General features: G+C 45.7%; 1 long non-coding RNA gene across 1 annotated transcript in view; it reads left to right on the top strand.

The window, feature by feature from the left end:
• Positions 1-17404: 17404 nt before the first annotated feature.
• Positions 17405-18345, top strand: part of LOC132592434 (uncharacterized) — an 83424-nt gene continuing 82483 nt past the window's right edge. The window contains exons 1-2 of the long non-coding RNA XR_009557889.1: positions 17405-17544; positions 17958-18054. This is a non-coding gene — a long non-coding RNA (uncharacterized LOC132592434). The remainder of the gene's footprint in view (positions 17545-17957; positions 18055-18345) is intronic.

Below are 18345 nucleotides of genomic sequence, written 5' to 3'. Positions count from 1 at the left end.
AATTGTGCCCCCCCCCCGTGCCTGTTATTTAAAAGTTCACACTGTGGTTGCTATTAATTGTGTCATAAACATCACATCTAGTTACCATAAGTTCTAGTCCCTCATTAATGGGGAACGACTCCATGTTGAAAGCAAACACAGAAGGAAGTTTTAAGGAATCAAATGGGGATTAAAGAAACCATTAAACTATTTCATTGATTGGTCTGTATGTGCGGGGCCAGATTTAGGTTTGATGAGGTCCTAAGCTACTAAAGGTAAGGGGGCCCTTTATATGTCCAGCTGTTCTTTGTCAACAACAAATTGTCACTGTTTTTTTGTGCTGAATATATGCTATATGGTAATTTTTATGGCCCTAATAGGTATCTAAAGCCATTTGCACATGCAGAATATAGGCACCCTATACGTATATAGAAATGAGCACACCAGTGATATTTTAGGGAGCAGGCGGGGCCTATTACTTACATAATAGGAGCCTACACAAAACAAAACACTGTTGCTGTATGTAGGTTTTATTTGTTTTTTTATCTTATATTTTGGAAATGTGCATCCAGTTTTTTCCCTCTTTAAATTTTTTTGGGGCCCCCAAGAGAGTGGGGCCCTAAGCTATAGCTTGCTTAGCTTATACATAAATCCGGCACTGTGTATGTGTTAAAATTAATACAGCATAAATATTTTTAAAGTGTTTCACCTGTGCTTTTGTCTATGTAATGCCTCAGGTGTAGTGTTGTAGTCATTGAATGCATGTAGCTGTGTGAAATGGAATTTAATATATTTTCCTCTGCAGTCCAGGAAGAGGACCTAGTTTGTTTCCATCTTCTCCTGTTCCAGTAAAGAATTCGGAGAAAGGTTCTGTGTAGTATTGGTCAGCATATTTAATGCTGTGGGCCGAGATAACTGCAGTGGTGCATTCGTCAATTAATGTTTGTGATTCCTTTTTTTTTAAAATCACCCACTGCCCCTAATGGGTTAGGGCAGTTTCCAAGTGCTAGCCACAATAAAATATGAAATCTTTTAAATACCAGGAACAACAAAAACTCCACCCACAATTTAAAAGCAACAGGAATTCAAAGTGATTTTAGGGAAAGAACAGCAACCCAGCCTTATTTTTGCCAATAGTGACAGCTGGGTTGCCAGTGAATAAGCAAAGTGTATGCAAAAGGAAGGAAGGAAGGAAGGTGAGGGAGAGAGAGAGGTTATACATTGGAACCATTGGGATGCTACTGTGCTGTATGCAATGATGACCACTGTGAAATGGGCTGTGGTTCAGAAAATCTGGAGGACATCTGTCAGGTTTTAAAGGTAGCAATAAGGCACAGGAAATCTGCTGTTAAGAAACTGAATGCAAAATATCAAAAGCAGTCCTTTAGATCACCATTATGGTCTCTGTCTAATTTAGTTTCTTGTTAACCCAAGGAAATATTACCATTGACCTCAATGGACGAGGGATTGGTACCAGGGTTTCACCTCCCTTTTGCCAAGACTTGGGTGCAGTTAGGCTACAGCAGGATAAACAGTGACTTGAGCAGCGCATTTTGGGCACAAAGAATGAAGCACTTTTGGGCATGAAGCAGAAGAAATATTGAACTGCCACAAAATGTATAATCTTTCATAATGCATTGCACCAAGGACTTACAATTAGTAGCCAACTGGGAGAATAAATGTATCCAGTGCTTTTTTCGCTCTAAAAAATGTTTAGGGGTACTCTCATTTTCCTACACATATTGAAATACTGCCCCTCAATGAGGCCAAACTTAGATTCACAAAATGTTTAGGGGTATGCGCACCCCTGCGTCCCCCCCAGAAAAAAAGCACTGAATGTAACCTTGGTTGGTTGGTTGGATGGATGGATGAGGTCAGGGGCATAAACAAATTCTAGGCAAGTTAATTTCCTGTTCATATGCTGAAATTCAATACAGGGAAAGGATAAACCTAAGCTAAAATATCACAAAAAGCTTCTTCATGGGAATTTATAGTGTGATGCATTTTAAAACAATTGACCTGATTGCCCTTCTAATGACATAGGGTGCTTCCATACTGCAAGCTTTTCATGCTACCCACTGTTGCTCTTCCACTGTATGGTGCCTGCAGACTGGCAATCCCACCATAAATACAGATTGCAAGATCACCTCTGAGGTTCACAAAACTACGTGCTCCATTTCACATGAGGACCAAGCCCTTCTGTCGACTATTGGAAGCCCTTGAGGTGCTGCTTCTGAGCAGGCAAGCACCAGGACCTGCAGACCAAATGCAGCCCCACATGCCTCTCTGTCCAGATCTAGGGACTATCCCCAGGCCATGCCTGCTCCCTACACCACATCCCCTCTCCTGAGGTCACAATCTCACCCACCCTGCTCTGCAACTCCCTTGAGGGCTTTTACTTGGCTCAAAGGTGTCCTTGAACTGCCATATTGTCTTACCTGAATGTTGAATGGAGTGGTGTGTGTGTGTGTGTGTGTGTGTGTGTGTGTGTGTGTGTGTAGAACTCTACTGTTTTCGTGTGGCTGAAATGTAGGCTACTGCACAGAGGTACGAGTCACATTCCCAGCTCCACCTCCTTCCCCCTCTGGCCCCACCCATTGGAATGTGGCCCTCAGGCTGAAAGCATTAGAGGGATACATAACATTCTCAAGGTGGGAAGGCTAGTGGCTGAAAGGAACTGTGTCAGGGGTCTGGACCACAACAAATGGCCAAAACACCAGAGGTTATTAGAAATGTATTTTTCATCATCATGGCTCTGAAACCTGTCCTGGGATCTAATATGGCCTCTGCTAGTATTTGAGCCCAAGGTCATCTTTAGACATGCATAGTCTGTTTGATTAAACTGCCTCCAAACAAATTTTACATTCTATGCTACTTAACATAGGGTTTTGGGTTGTTGTTTTTTGGTTTTCATTCAGCTTTATTCATCATTAAAATGAGAGTAATCTGCATACTTTTTAATCCAGGATTAGCCCTTTTTAGTTTATTTTCCCCGCAGACTGATTGTCAGTGCTTCAAAAGCACCAACTATTGATGGATTTCTATACAGCTGCCTGCACATCTGCGGCAATAAAATGTGAATCTGCTTTAACAATATCTGAAGTCTTCTGTTTGGGGTTTTATGCAGCTTTTTCTTTCTGAAAGCACCTGCATATTCTTCAATGCTAGCTTGGAAAAGCATATATAAAAAAGACTCATCACTGGAAGATGCTGTTTTGTTTTGTTTAGATATGTCTGCATTTAGATATAACAGTAGTAATGTTTGCGGCTATAATGAAAACAAGAAATCTTTCTTATATCCTTTTCTAAACTAAAAGTTTATAGCCCAATTCAGCAGCCATAAAATCCAAATATGCAGGCTGATCTTTTAGGCTGGTTAGTTCTGGACTTCCTATGCAGATACTATATGGAAAATTGAAGGAAGAAAGCATGCTGTTTGCCATTCAGCAAGCTAGAAAAGAATAACAAGTGGGGCTCCAAAGGAATCAGTCAGTGCTGTGAGGTATCTTCAAAGAGATCCCAAGAAAGTCCAACTGAACGGAGTTGGCGCCTTATTTATCATATTTGTGGATGATGCAAAACTGCCAGCACTCCAGAGTGGGGGGAGGGAATCTATTTCGGCCCAAGGGTAGCATTCCCTTCTAGGCAACTTTCCAAGGGTCACATGTCATTGATGGGCACAACTAGAGGCAAAAGTGGGTGGAGCAATTAAGGCAAAATTTACCTTTGTACAGTTTCTACACACTCATACACCCTGACTATCTTCCATCCAGACAAGCAAGAGACTTGTGGAATTTCTTCTCTGGCTCAGATTAAAATATGATTTGAGGAACAACTGCTGGTTAACCTGGCTAAGAAGTGCACTGGACCTCCAGCAAAGAAAGCTGCCAGTGCATTAGATTTTTGACTGCCAAAGTCTCTACAAGCGTATTAGTTTGTGACTTATCAGTGCATTGGAGTGATTACCCCAGGCATCCCCAAACTTCGGTCCTCCAGATGTTTTGGACTACAATTCCCATCATCCCTGACCACTGGTCCTCTTAGCTGGGGATCATGGGAGTTGTAGGCCAAAACATCTGGAGGGCTGCAGTTTGGGGATGCCTGGATTACCCTGTCCATGGCATTGAGTACAGCCGGCATGAATATGTGCAAGGGGGAAAAATCTAGAGAGGCAGAAAGACTATCCCCCTTCATGGGAGACCTGCAGAGACCTGACTTTCCTCCGCACCCTTACCTTCTGCCTCTTTATTCTGGCCAATGCAATGTAATGGTGAGTTGTAATAAGGAATTACACCTGTGATCATTGACAATCACCATTAGACGACTGTCCACAATCACTGAGGAGGCAATTAATCCAATAAGCCCAAGGAGTAGACGTATGGGAAAGGTATTAGACAGGAAACAAAACCAGAAAGGTAAGGGTCATAGGTTCAGGGTATTCTGCAGAAGCAGGAAGAATTCCTCAGAAGGGTCAACTGACTTGTAAGGTACGGAAGCTCTGACAGAGCGTCTGAGGCTGATAGTTTCTTTTGCAATAAATCTTCAAGCTAATTACAACTTGCGTGCTGTGTTATCAAGACGGCAGCCTGGGCTCCTGACACCCAGTATGCTCTGCGACTATCCTTGTGGTGGAACATCACCAGTGGAACAGCTATACCCATGGATCTTTCTGTAAGTGGTCCAGGGCATTTCTGTCCAAGCCAGCATTGTCCCACTGACATATCACTGTCAGTGGAGTAGTATACAGCTCTGCTTTTTGAGACCCTCAACTGGCTTACCAGTGACGGTACTATATAAGTCTCTCTTATGCTGCACAAAGAAGAGCCCATTAATCACATTCTAGAATATTATCAGAGAAACAAGTAAGTAGGCACAGAGTTGACACCTGGTTGGTTGAAAATCACTTCCAGGTTTATCCTTCAATTCATTTTAGAACACCATGACTGAGCAGCTGTTTTTAATAATGAAAGATATTTATAAATTGCCATAATAACATTGTTTACTGTTTGCATTGCCTCTCTCAGCCTGGTTCATTAGCTATCATTAAAAGCTTTTCACAACATACTCTCTGCATATATAGAAATGTTGAGATGCCATCTTAATGGGAAATGTTCTATTTGCAACGCACAGCACAGCGAACAATATGAATGGAAGGCGGTTTGAAGGAGGAGTAATTGTTGTTGTTTTTTTAGATCCCCAAAGATATCAGTGACAGAGCTGAATGATTTCTAGATATTGCACATGGAAAAGACCTAGAGGTTTCAAGCTAAGTTGAGAAATATTCTGTGGAAACTGAAGAGCATGTGGCAGCTGCAAGAGCAACTCTTCTTCATGCATTTGCAGATGGAATTGTCTATATGGTTTTCCATCTTTAAGGACATAAGAATTGCTTTGCTTTATCAGACTAAAAGTCCATCTGTTCCAGCAGAGTGAACAGCCATATGCCTCAGCAAGCATTGTTACATGTACATGTGGGATATTGCACTCCATGTAAGAACCCGGAAAATACCATCCCTTGAGAAAGGAGAGATCTTTTGCATGGAGAAACAATCAAGTACTGTTCTAATGTATGCTTAAGCCATATTTATCCCCCTAAATATGTAATGACACAAGATTTATTTTTTATTACAAGAAAGAAAGCCTACATAAATTAATTTCACGGTAATGGATGTGGGCAAAATATGTTTACATATAAAAACCACAGGTACACTTAATTAATACATTCATACTCCTGAGCTGAAGCAATGCTGGTCTTAGTCTGTAGTAAATAGAAAAGTGGGAGAGTTACTTATGGACTCGGAAGATCGAGATAGAAGCAAAGTTTTACCATTTCGCAACTAGGGCAATCCAGCAATGGAGAGAAAGAAAGATGGTCAGGACCCAAAGCTGGGATGAATACCTCTGTGCTTGAGAGAATTATAAATAGTTAGGCAACAAAATCTTACCCGTTCCTTTTCTGATATCCAATGGAGCACTACAGCTGGTCCTTGAGGGCAGTGTGGAGCATGTTGAGCATCGTTGAAGTCATGGTGTGCCGATTAAGCCACTCAGAATGACAGCCTTAAAAAAGATTTTGGATATTGTAGGTGTATATATAAAATGGGAGGCAGAGTGATGAAATTAGAGGAAGAAAATAGAAGTTTCTTGTGAAACAAAAGTCGGTAACTTTTCTCTCAAATGTGCTTAATGATTGTCATTTTGTTTACATGAGAAGCCTAGCATAAGTTCCTGAATTCAGAGTAAACAAGCTTTCTCTTTCCAATTTTAAGATGTCATAAATTATGCCTGGGCTGACCCTAATGTATGTTTGCAGAAAATTTGTTCTCTGGGAGGACTTGGAGAAGGAGATTGTGTCCTATTTTGCCACCTGAGGTGAAATAAGAAGGTTCTGCCCCACCCCACTGCTGTCACCCTGATGCCGTGACCCCATACCTGGCTTGTGTGATGGCACCTGTGAAGCAGCAGCAATGATGGCAGGTTCTGATGAGCTCTTGCGAACTCTCACAGACTCCCACGAGATCTTGCTGGAAGCCACCACCGTTTCTCTGTTGGTGATGGGGGCCTGTGGGGAATTCTGCTTCTTGGTGTTTCAGTGCCCGAGACAGTTGCCTCCCCCTGTCTCTTGGGCGGGCTGGCCCTGACGGGGAGTTTCCCCCAATGTCATTGATGACTTATCAGCATTTGCCTCCTTTCAGTCTCTGGAGTCGAGAAGTTTGGTCTTGTATTCTATGTCACAAAGAAGAGTGAGGGTTATGGAGGTAATGGATGCCACAATGCAATGCAAACCAGACGTATGCCTTGTTCCTTCAAAATAAGCCAAAGAAAAGTCAGGTCAAGCACTCTCTCGTTACATTTTACCAACAGGACAAGCTGCTCTAGCCATTATTTTGATGGATGGATAGATGATTTTAACATATTTATACCCTGCCTCTCCTTCTCAGAGTTCAAGGTGGCTCACAAACAAGAATCACAAAAAGCAATAAAATCAAAAGCTATACTAACCAAACAGATCAGCAGATAAAGAGATTCTAAAAGCTGCACAATATCTGTTTGCCCCTAAAACCCTGCAAGAAATTTAAACCTGGAGACTTGACATAGCTTTTCATTACATTTCATGCCATCACCTTCCTTTACCTGGTAGGCCACACCCTCTTTATGAAAAAAAAACGGCTGCAAATGGAACCACATCGACAACAATAACATCTTGATTATCAGTTGGATAAACAGTTTGTTAGGCACAAAATAACACATCACGATGTAGTGAATAAGCTTCTCATTTCTCCTGCATTCCTCGTCTTGTTGGTTGTTGAAAGGTCTGAAATGTGGGGTTTTTTGGGAGGGTGTATCATGCTAGTCATGATAGAAAAGCCCATTTTAATATCACATGCACTAGGCATTATACAGATTACATGCTAGGTGCAAAAACAGTTTTCAGGTTGCACTCAGAATTGCTAGAACAAAGATGTAGTGATGGCCACCAACATAGATGGCTTTGGGATTAGACACATTCATGGAGGATAATGCTATAAAAAGCTACTAGCTACAATGATAGCAGTGCTTTGCCTCCATCCCAGAACACCACTTAATGAAGATGACAGGAAGCAGAGTGCTATTGTGCTTGTGTCCTGCTTGTCAGCTTGTGTGGCAATGTCCCTCCTTCCCATGTAATCAAGACTCGTGACACAGTAATTGCGATTTAATTGGGTGGTTAAGGCCACAACTTTATTAATTAAGCATGTTGAGCGGAATTGGCTTAGGCGTTGGAACCTAACGGACTATATCCGACTCCAACCCGTGTGTTGGAGTCCTTGAGAAGTTAACCACCAGAAAGGAGCCCCGCGATGTAGATCTACTAGAGCTCCTCCTGTGGCCACCGAAGGGGCGTGCCCTACGGCCCAGGCAACTCCCGGCTCAGGACCAAGCGACGCCCCCGGAATCCTTTAACGGAATTACCTCTCGGATTTAGGGCAGCTGGTGACGCAATCAGCCCCTCCTCCATCTATTGTTATGCAAATTTCCAACGCCTAACCGCCTAGTCTAAGTTGTGACGACATGCTACGAGGTAGGCGAAAAACCCATCATGGCTAGCCCAGTATGGGAAAAGTCCTACCCGGCCCGCTGACTAACCAGGCAACCGACTCACGTCCATAGCAGCGTCCCCTTATCTCTTTTTAAGGGGTGGGCGGGCGGGTGAACTGTTCGCTCCGGCGGACAAGGAAGTAAAGAGGGCTGCTTCCCGCCTGCGGGGAGCTTTAAACTTGCCGGCTCCGCCCCGACCGCTCTCATTGGCCGGTCGGAGGTGACGCAGGCGGGAAGCTACCATCGCGTAGGGGCTGAGCTCACAGCCCCTACGCGGTGGTGCAGTCGGTCGGCCCACAACCCCACTTCCGTCGCAGGCGCGGAAGTGGCTTTGTGTGGCTATGTCCCTCCTTCCCATGTAATCAAGACTCGTGACACAGTAATTGCGATTTAATTGGGTGGTTAAGGCCACAACTTTATTAATTAAGCATGTTGAGCGGAATTGGCTTAGGCGTTGGAACCTAACGGACTATATCCGACTCCAACCCGTGTGTTGGAGTCCTTGAGAAGTTAACCACCAGAAAGGAGCCCCGCGATGTAGATCTACTAGAGCTCCTCCTGTGGCCACCGAAGGGGCGTGCCCTACGGCCCAGGCAACTCCCGGCTCAGGACCAAGCGACGCCCCCGGAATCCTTTAACGGAATTACCTCTCGGATTTAGGGCAGCTGGTGACGCAATCAGCCCCTCCTCCATCTATTGTTATGCAAATTTCCAACGCCTAACCGCCACTCGAGCCCCCCCAGGCTCGCCGCCAATCCGCTCGCATGCCTTAGCAAATTGAACATTAACTATTAGGTTATTTAGGGACTTCTTAAGCTGTTAGGGGGCCGTGATCCTAATCTCTTATTTGCCTAATTAAATTCTCTAATACGTAACCAATCTCTGATTCCCATAGTTAAGTTCTCAAGCCAAACATCATTCCCCTTGGGCGACAAATGAACGCCATCTTGACGATAAAGGGCTGCTTCACTCTGTTTCAAATTAGGATGTGAAATGGCATGACCGTTCAACGATAGGACTCTGCGGATCACAAAAGAATTCAGGAGCCGTCTGGCCTTGTTCAAAGCAATAGGGCAACGTCCATCGCGCCAACTGCGCCTCTCCAACAAGGAGGACCAAAGCAGCGTCATCTCCGAGCAGCTGTCCATCAGGGTATCAAAGTCTCTGAATATTTTCAATTTTAAGTCCACTGCATTGCGATAGGCCAGGTCATTCTCTCCGAGCTGGATCACCAGTAGGTCGGGGTAGCCAAGTGAAGCAGCCCGATTTTGTATGGCTGGCAGAAACTCGTCCCACAGCATGCCCCTCCTCGCGATCCAGGACACTTGGACAAATTCAGGGAGCCCCAGCCCATTCCCCAGGCCCACCTCGATGGCCCTTTCCCGGGCCCAATGGACTATGCTGTGCCCAGCTATCCAGATGCGTACGACTTGAGAACCTGAAAACGAAGAGTGACAACCGGGGATCAGACAGGCAACCGTGGCGACGCTACGTACGAATGTACCTTTTGAACGCGTTCGATTTCCACCTCCCCAAGTCCTTAATTCTCTCGGACGAAAGACCCAAATGCATGGCTGACGTAGCTGCGCCAATCCTGAAAGAGTGGGCCGCGAATTCAGTGGGATTATAGCCGCAAGAGGCAATGGCCTTGCGCAGAACCCTAGTGAATTGGTGTCGGGTGAGCCTGGCGCCGTCCTGATGGACAAGCAGTGGGCCCGGGCCGGGGGGCCGGAGGTAAAGAAACCGCCTGGTATCTTTTACCGGACATGGACCTGGAGAACCTGTTGCAGGGAGCTTAATAGTCGCGCCCCTTCCCTTCTGGTCGGTTTTGGAACACCGTATGAGCAGCTGCATTTGGGAGTTCGACAGTGATACGTCCTGTAACAGAATGCCGCGGGTGATACCCTGGGGGGAGTCCTCACACACTACCTCGCCCACTCTGAGCGCCCCAAAGTACGCTATAGAGAATGCTGCAGAGAATAGGCGCGCCTCAAATTTGGACCAACAAAGGGACCTCAACTGTCTATGAACCTGAGCCAACATGTCAAAGGTAATGGGTCGCCTAGGGTCGCTGGCAGGCGGCTGGAGCCTGCGCCAGCCCTCCATAGCTCTACGCAAATGGAAATTGTCACACGGGTCTGTAAAATAGAGTGATTTGGAAAAGAACGTGATGGCTGCTGTGTGAATGTTGAGAGTCTTCGGTGCGCGTCCCAGGTTCCTCAAGTGCACTACATACTGCATGACCTCCCTCTGGGTAGGAGGGCCCAGCAGGGAGGCGGTGGACCCCTTCTGTCTGAACTTAGAGAAATCGGCCCAAGCCCGCTTATACGAGCTCAGTGTAGAAGGGGCAACTGAAGCTAATACTCCCTTTAGGATTTCTCGCTCCCAAGGTTCCATAGATGTTTCGGGAACGGCTCCGGCGACTGGCATGCCTCCGGTGCCAACGATCGGAAGCGATCCATCTGGAAGCGAGACAAAGCATCTGCAATGTTGTTATTGACCCCTGGCACAAATTTGGCGGTAAATTGCATATTCAACTGCAAACTGAGTAACACGAAGTGGCGTAGGAGAGAGGACACCCTCATCGATCGCGTGGATTGCCGAGTGAGGACGCTGACCACCGCTTGGTTGTCGGTTCTGAAGCAGACCCGTCGATTCCTGAATTCCTCGGACCATAAATGCACGGCCACTACTATAGGAAAAAATTCTAAAAATGTTAAGTCGCGCGTGATGTCCGTACCTTGCCAGCTGGCCGGCCAACGCTGCGCGCACCATCTACCTTTGAAGTAAACCCCGAAGCCTAAGGTACCTGCTGCGTCTGATTGCACCTGGAAATCAGCTCGCAGTAACATCATGGTGTCCTGCCATAACGACACCCCATTATAGTTCTCCAGAAACACTAGCCAGGATTCAAGGTCGGCCTTGACCTCGCGGGGGAGCCGTTTCCTATGAAAAGGTTTTGTTAGGCCAACCGTGAGCCTGGCTAAGCGCCGACAGAATGGACGTCCAGGCGATATAACCTTGCAGGCAAAGTTGAGGTGTCCTAGAAGTGATTGCATTTGCCTAAGGGTAAGTTTTTTAAGGGGGACGAGTTGCCTAATGGTCTCTTTGAGGGCAATTAGTTTTTCTGAAGGCAGACGTGACGTTTGCGCAACAGTGTCCAATTCTATGCCTAAATATGTAAGGCGCGCGACAGGCCCTTCCGTTTTTTCCGCTGCCAGCGGTACACCCAATTCCTCTGCAAGATCTGAGAAGGCCCGTATAAGGCGTGCGCACTCAGAACTGTGAGCGCTAGCCACGAAGAGAAAGTCATCCAGGTAATGTGTGACCCCTGGCAGACCTGTTTTAAAGCGAAGGGCCCAATCCAGGAACGTGCTAAAAGTTTCGAACGCGGAGCATGCCACGGAGCAACCCATAGGCATGGCCTTGTCGATGAAATATGCCCCCTTGAATCTGAAACCCAGCCACTTATAGTCCTGCGGGTGAACTGGAAGTAGGCGAAACGCTGATTCAATATCGCATTTCGCCATCAAGGCACCCTTACCGAATCGCCTTACTAACTTCACCGCCTGATCGAAGGAGGCATATTTCACCGTACACAGTTCCTGGGGAATGCCGTCATTGACTGACCTGCCTATCGGGTGGGAGAGATTATGAATGAGCCTAAATTCACCTGGCGCTTTTTTAGGGACCATTCCCAATGGGGAAATATGGAGATCGGGTATCGGCGGTGCTGTGAACGGGCCAGCCACACGTCCTGCTGAGATTTCCTTGTTAATTTTCTTAATGGCTATGTCTGGACTTTCCCTGACAGATTTTTGATTGGGGGGTTCACCTGTGCTAGGTGGGGTACACACGGGTATTCGGAAACCGGTTGAAAACCCCTCCCAAAGGTATTTTGCTGCATCTTTATTGGGGTAACAGTCCAGCAGTGATTTTAATGGGTGAAGCTTTATGGGAGAATAGGCCAGAGCAAGGGATCTATTAATATCTATTAGTCCCTGCAGTTGCTCCCTGGGGGGCACTTGAGGTGTTTCTGGGGCCCTGGTGCGAGTTGCCCCTGCCGCCCCGAAAGGACTGCCTCCCTTTAAAGCACGAAACTCCCGGGTGCTGACCCAAACACTTCTCGCATTCATGTATGTACTTACAATTGGGACGCTGACAGAGGCCCTTATTATATTCCCAGCAAACCCTGCGTCGCGGGTCCCTCCTGGGTTCGAACTTGGCGGACCTAGGTGGGTCCGTCTGCTTCCTCTCTACATAAGGGACCACGTGATTGCTCCAAAAATGCTGGTGGCGCTGATCCCACCTGGTTTTTGGATTTTGTGAAGCATTCCTACGGAAGTCTTCATCGTAGTTTAGGGCGGCCGCTTCACCCGCCATCCTATAGGCCATCCTAACATCTGCTATGTAAGCCATCAGGTGCATTGCCCTCTTCGGGTATGCAGCTGTTATTACCGCAATCCAGATATGCATACCATCTAACCAATTTTCGAATGTGCGATCAGCACGTGGGGTCCTATGCCTTCGCCTGCCATACTCCCTTCTCTTTTCACCCTTTCCCAGCATTTGGGACACTGGCAAAAGGGTGAAAATATCTATAAAATCCCCATTCAAGATTTTCTCCCGTGTTTTATTTGATAAATGGGATCCCAGAATGATGTCTGTGTCTGAATTGGTGGAATACTTTGAGTCCGGTAACAGGGCACCATCCCTCCATTCCAATGTCCCCTTAAATGACTTACGATGAGCACTGGCCCGCCTCTTATGCACCCACAAAGGAAGCCCCATCTGATCCTCAGCAATCCCCCAATAATCCTCCATTGGGACCTCGCCATCCGAATCGGAAGACGTACCTGAGTCATATGAGTCATCATCCTTACTTCTCTTACGTTTTTCGGATTTCTTCTTTGCCTTTCCCCCCTGACGACGCTCTTCTTCCCCTCGTGACGCCGGTTCGCCACCTCCTGCCGGCCTGGAGGTGTCGTCGTTTTCCGACGTTTCGGAACCCCCATCATTCCGGTGGACCACTTCTTGCGCGGGCTGGGCCCCTTGCAGGCCTGACCGATTGGAAGAACCTGCCGCTTGAGCCCCCGCCCCCAGAGGTTGGGAGTTGGGGGCATTAGCGCGTGCCTTTTGCCCCCGGGTCCGCGGGGCCTGACTCACGTCGCTTCCACGTTCGGAACCGGAGCTGGAAAATAAGGAAGCAGAAGTACAAGGCGACTGGGACTCTGATAAACCGGTATCAAGGATGAAATCCTGTGACTCAACAATCACCTCCTGCGACTCGTGAGGATCCCCCTGTGTGGCGTCGGCCGTGGGAGCAAGTGATTTAGCAAGCGGTACTAACTGTTTGCAGACATCCTGTAGGGTATTCTGAAGCGTAGAGACCACCCGTGCCAAGGCCTCGGTCTTATCCCTTGCTGCAGGGCTCTTGGAGGGGGCCTTGCCTTGGCCACGCTTAGGTGCCATTATTGGCTCGCTTCTCCGCCTAAGTAGGATTCTCACCAATCGAACGGACTGCCTTATTAATTATGTATTCAATCTATTTTCTTCTGCGCTATAATATTTATTTGTTTATTTTATTTTATTATTTTATTATTATTATTTATTTTATTTATTTATTTTTTGGAGTTTTTTAATTTTTTATTTATTTATTTATTTATTTATTCTTATCTATTTATTTATTTATTTATTTAAATTTTTATTTATTACTGTTATTAATTATCTGTTCTATTATTATGATCGTTCTATTCTTAATTTCCCACAATTATTCTTATCTATTTATTTATTTGTAGTTATTATTATAAATCACTGTTTGTTGCCAGTAAGAGTTAAATCTATTATTGCGCGTCGGCTTGCCCAGCAGGAGCAACAAAGGATTTATTTATAAACTGCAAATTAATTCTCCAAGTAACTCAGATCGCTATAAATTTATCCTGTAATCAACCGCTCAATGCAATTGCACAGGCAAATCCACCACAGACCGCGAGATAAAGAAGATCCCCAGTCAATTTTACTTTTTGTTTGACTATAAACGATTGCACCCGAACAATTAACTTATAGGCTCTAACTACGTAACTTCAGGTCACCGTGCCTATTGCAATGTGGAGAACCCTTATTACAATAAAGCAAGGAAAAATCTTTGGCAAAGCAAGCCCTTTTGAAAATACAGTATGAAAGGCCCCACCACAAAGCTAGGAAAAACTTTTAGCAAAAGCAAGCCCTTTGGAAATCACCCTGTAATGCCCCACTCTGGGTTGCCACAAGCAACACCTGCCCAGCAAAAGCAGAAATTTTTGACCTTCCCAAAATGGCGGCCGCTGAGCTTATGCTGCAATTTTTTAACCTTCCCAAAATGGCGGCCGTCTCAAAATGGCGGCCGCTAGTGGACGCAGAAAGCCACACACAAAATGGCCGCCGCGCATACAACAGCGATCAGAGAGACCCTCTTAAAATGGACGCTGCAAACCACGTGGTCCTAAACTACCTCCCAGTGAGCTCTCAGCCAAATATGGGTAACCGGGGGGGGGGGAGAGATAAAACCACGCTGTAAAGAAAATAATAACTAATACAATGAGGCACACACAAGCTGGGCACTGACTGCTAAGCCCGCTGAGCCCCACACGGTCACTGAAGGGGTGGAAGTAAGCTGCGGATAGTTAACGCTTAAGGGGAGAAAAGGGGATTGAAATCAGAAGCTGCTCACCCGGTTTTGCGTTGATCCTCTTAAATCAAGTGGGGAGAGGAGGCAGCCGCCTCTACTCTGCACCCAGACTGCAGGCAGCTACGATGAGTCAAGGCAGAAGGCTCTTCCGAACAGCCTCTCTGTCGCGGGAAGCTGGAGGCGGCTGCAGCGCTTAAAATGCTACCGGGGCTGCGGTGGAGAGCTGCAGGAGGCTGCAGTGCTTTGCAATGCTGCCGGAGCCTCGGTGACGAGCTGGATGATGCTGCAGGCTTTGTACTGCTGCTGAAACCGCGGTGGAGAGCTGGAGGAGGCAACGCTTAAACGAAACAAAACAGACGGTCCCCACACAACTTGCGGAGAAAAACAGCTGGCGATCGGTCCCGCCGCACAGCTGATGAGCGGTAGCGTGGCGTCCGCCGAACTCGCGCTCCCCTCGCTCTTCGTGCCTTGGGAAATCAAATAGGAAGGCCACCAACAAAGGCACCACGCAGCAAAAGCAGCGAAAAGAAAAACAACGAGGCAAAATAGAGAACTGTTCGCTCCGGCGGACAAGGAAGTAAAGAGGGCTGCTTCCCGCCTGCGGGGAGCTTTAAACTTGCCGGCTCCGCCCCGACCGCTCTCATTGGCCGGTCGGAGGTGACGCAGGCGGGAAGCTACCATCGCGTAGGGGCTGAGCTCACAGCCCCTACGCGGTGGTGCAGTCGGTCGGCCCACAACCCCACTTCCGTCGCAGGCGCGGAAGTGGCTTTCCAACCCAATGGGCATCTGGTTGGCTACTGTGGGAAGAGAATGTGAGAAGAGAGAATAGATACTGTAGGCCTTTGGTATGGGTCCAGCAGGACTCTTCTTGTGTTTTTAGATAACGTGTCGTCAGAATCCCAAAATTAGGTGCTGCACAGAATGTTACATAAAGTTAGGAATGACAAACACTGCCCACAGACTTGTAATATAGTTTATTTATTTATTTGACATGTATTTTTTTTAAAAAAACAACCTTGCTTTTCTTCAAAGCTGCAAACATAGCAAATATGGTAACAATGCAAAACATAGTTTAAAACTTTAAACAGCTGGTGAAGAGGAAGAAAGAAAAGGTCAACAAATGAAGAGTGAGAGATGGGTAACTCAACATTAGAAGAGGGATATGGGAAAATAGACAGGCACTAATCATGTGACAACAATTTAAAAACTTTTCACCTAGCCGTCCCCATTACATGGAGATCTGTTGTCTCAATCCGTGCAATGAAAAAAACATAACTACATTCTAGGAAATACTTGCTTATGCATTTTTTTAAAAAAATGCAGACTTCTATTTCCCTGCTGGTCCTGCTCAGAAACTAGCTCCTTTCTGCCGTACTTCAAGAGCATTAAACATTCAGAGCCATATATATATCCTTCAAGGCTGTCACTGGTGCAGCCAGCAAGAACTTGATCTGGTGGTTTTTAAGGAAAGAACTTGAATTATATATATATATATATATATATATATATATATATATATATATATATATTTCAACTTGCTACTTCTCCTGCCTTACCTTTTTCTTACGCTGCTACAAGGAACCAGTGGCCTATATTAAACACATATGTACAAGTACCTGTACATTTGTTGTCCTCAAGTAAAAATCACAGTTGAAGCATTTCTGTATAAAGACAATTTGTTCACAGCCAAGATGGGTGCTCAAAACAGAGAAGGACATATATCATATAAATAATACCAATTGTTGTGAGATGCAAGGCAATGTTTTTAGTAGAACAGACTGGATCAGGAGGTCAGGTTTTATTACCGGTATATACTGTATTAGCAAATAGTAATTCTACATGCAGTGCATATTCAGAATAATTAGAAGTCCAGAAAACAATCAGAAGTGCAATAAAAACAACAGCCCAGTAGTACCACTGCTATCCACATGTCCTGATTAATTTACAGGTTCTTAGACTGAAAGTGTCACTGCCGTCACCAGAAGCACTTTTCCTGAGCAGACATTACTGAGATCTCAGCTGCTTTCCATCATTTGATGGCTCCACAGGTGCCTCTAGGCAACGACTCTCTGTTTTTCTCCATGTCTCTCCCTGCTTGGTAACCTTTCAGCTCTGAGCACAGCAGAGCGCCTCAAGCAATGAGTCTCAAAATGATGTCCCAGGGAACAAAAACAGCAACTTTTCACCATCCATGTTACATGTCAAAAACAGCCTCCAAAGCCCAAGGTTCAATCTTCCTACTGCCACGCGTAATCACATTAATACATTCTCTGCAACAGAGAGGCTTCCTCGTTGCTTCTGTCCATCTCCTCTTCTTAGCCAATCATAAAAATCACCAGCAGCAGATCCCACCCTTGTCTCCAGGGTGGGAAAACACTTACAAAACAAAACAAATAAGCAACTGTGTCGAGTAGAAAAGGCTTGGGATAATATGTGTGTGTGTTTTTTATTTGAATTTAATTTGGGACAATGATGCTCCAGTCAAAATACAGGAGATTCCATGTTTGCTAGCTGAACAAAGGGTTAAGAGGCATAGAGTTCCCTGAAAAATCCTAGAGGGCACTCCGTGAGGTCACATCCTCTGTTTACACAGGGCAGGAAGAGGACAAGAGAAAAAAAATTCTTACTACAGTACTTCCTTCCTGCACTGGGCTCATTCTCTTTTACATCTTGCAGCTGTGGAGGAAGGGTGAAGTCTGTGCTCTCTTGAGCACAGGCACAATATTCAAGTATCAACCATGTGTTTTGTTATCTAGAAGTCTATTTTGCCTGCCTGACTTGACTGCCATTTTCTGCTTGAATCAAGTCAGCAGTGTTATGTAAGTAAACAACATTACAGACTACTGTGTTGTTATCATTTAAGTTTGGAGCTGCAGGTTTCAAAATGCTGTCTTTATGAATGATTTATTTTACTTTGCTCAACTGGGTTCTGCAAAAACCCTCTTCCCCTTCAGCCAAACCCAAGAACTTACCTAGTGGTGGAGGCTACAGTTGAGTATTTCCGGATACCAACAGAGTATCTCCCCCCCCCCACCAGGGACTACTCGTCCCATAATTCCTAGCTGAAAACTGATGCTAGGCTCATAATTTTTGCCACAGATTCCGGAGCAGGCCTCTGCAGGAAGAAACACTTAACAGGGAGCAATTCCTATGGACGTAAAGTGGGGTTTACTTCTGAGTAATGTACAAGGTAATACACTGCAATGTTTCATTGTCCACTGTTTCTTTGCAGAGGAGGAGGATAGAGAACCAGAACAGATGAAGGTACCACACAACTTTTCTCCCAGCGAAGCAGCAACTGCGGCAGCTGAGACCCCTTCTGAATCAAGGTAAGGGGCTTTAGGCCCCAGGTGCACCTCCACTGCTTAAGTGTCTGCTGTTCTTTTTTCAAGTGAAGAAGACAGGGACCTCCTAGGCACTACCTACATGACCAAGGTGACCCACCAGTTCAATTCTAATTTTATTATGGATTTATTTATTAAATGTGTACAGTATATTGTCTTCATCGGTAGATCTAAGGGCAGTTCTCAGGTCTAGGTTCCCGGTGGTGCCATTGATTACAAAGGATTATGTTTGCCCAAATGATCTATATGGGCTTTCAAATGGGTCAAATGTATAAT

The sequence above is a fragment of the Zootoca vivipara genome, chromosome 7 (assembly GCF_963506605.1).
Source record: "Zootoca vivipara chromosome 7, rZooViv1.1, whole genome shotgun sequence".
Classification (NCBI taxonomy): domain Eukaryota; kingdom Metazoa; phylum Chordata; class Lepidosauria; order Squamata; family Lacertidae; genus Zootoca; species Zootoca vivipara.
The sequence above is the reverse complement of the archived record's forward strand: the minus strand, read 5'-3'. Positions and strand labels throughout refer to the sequence as shown.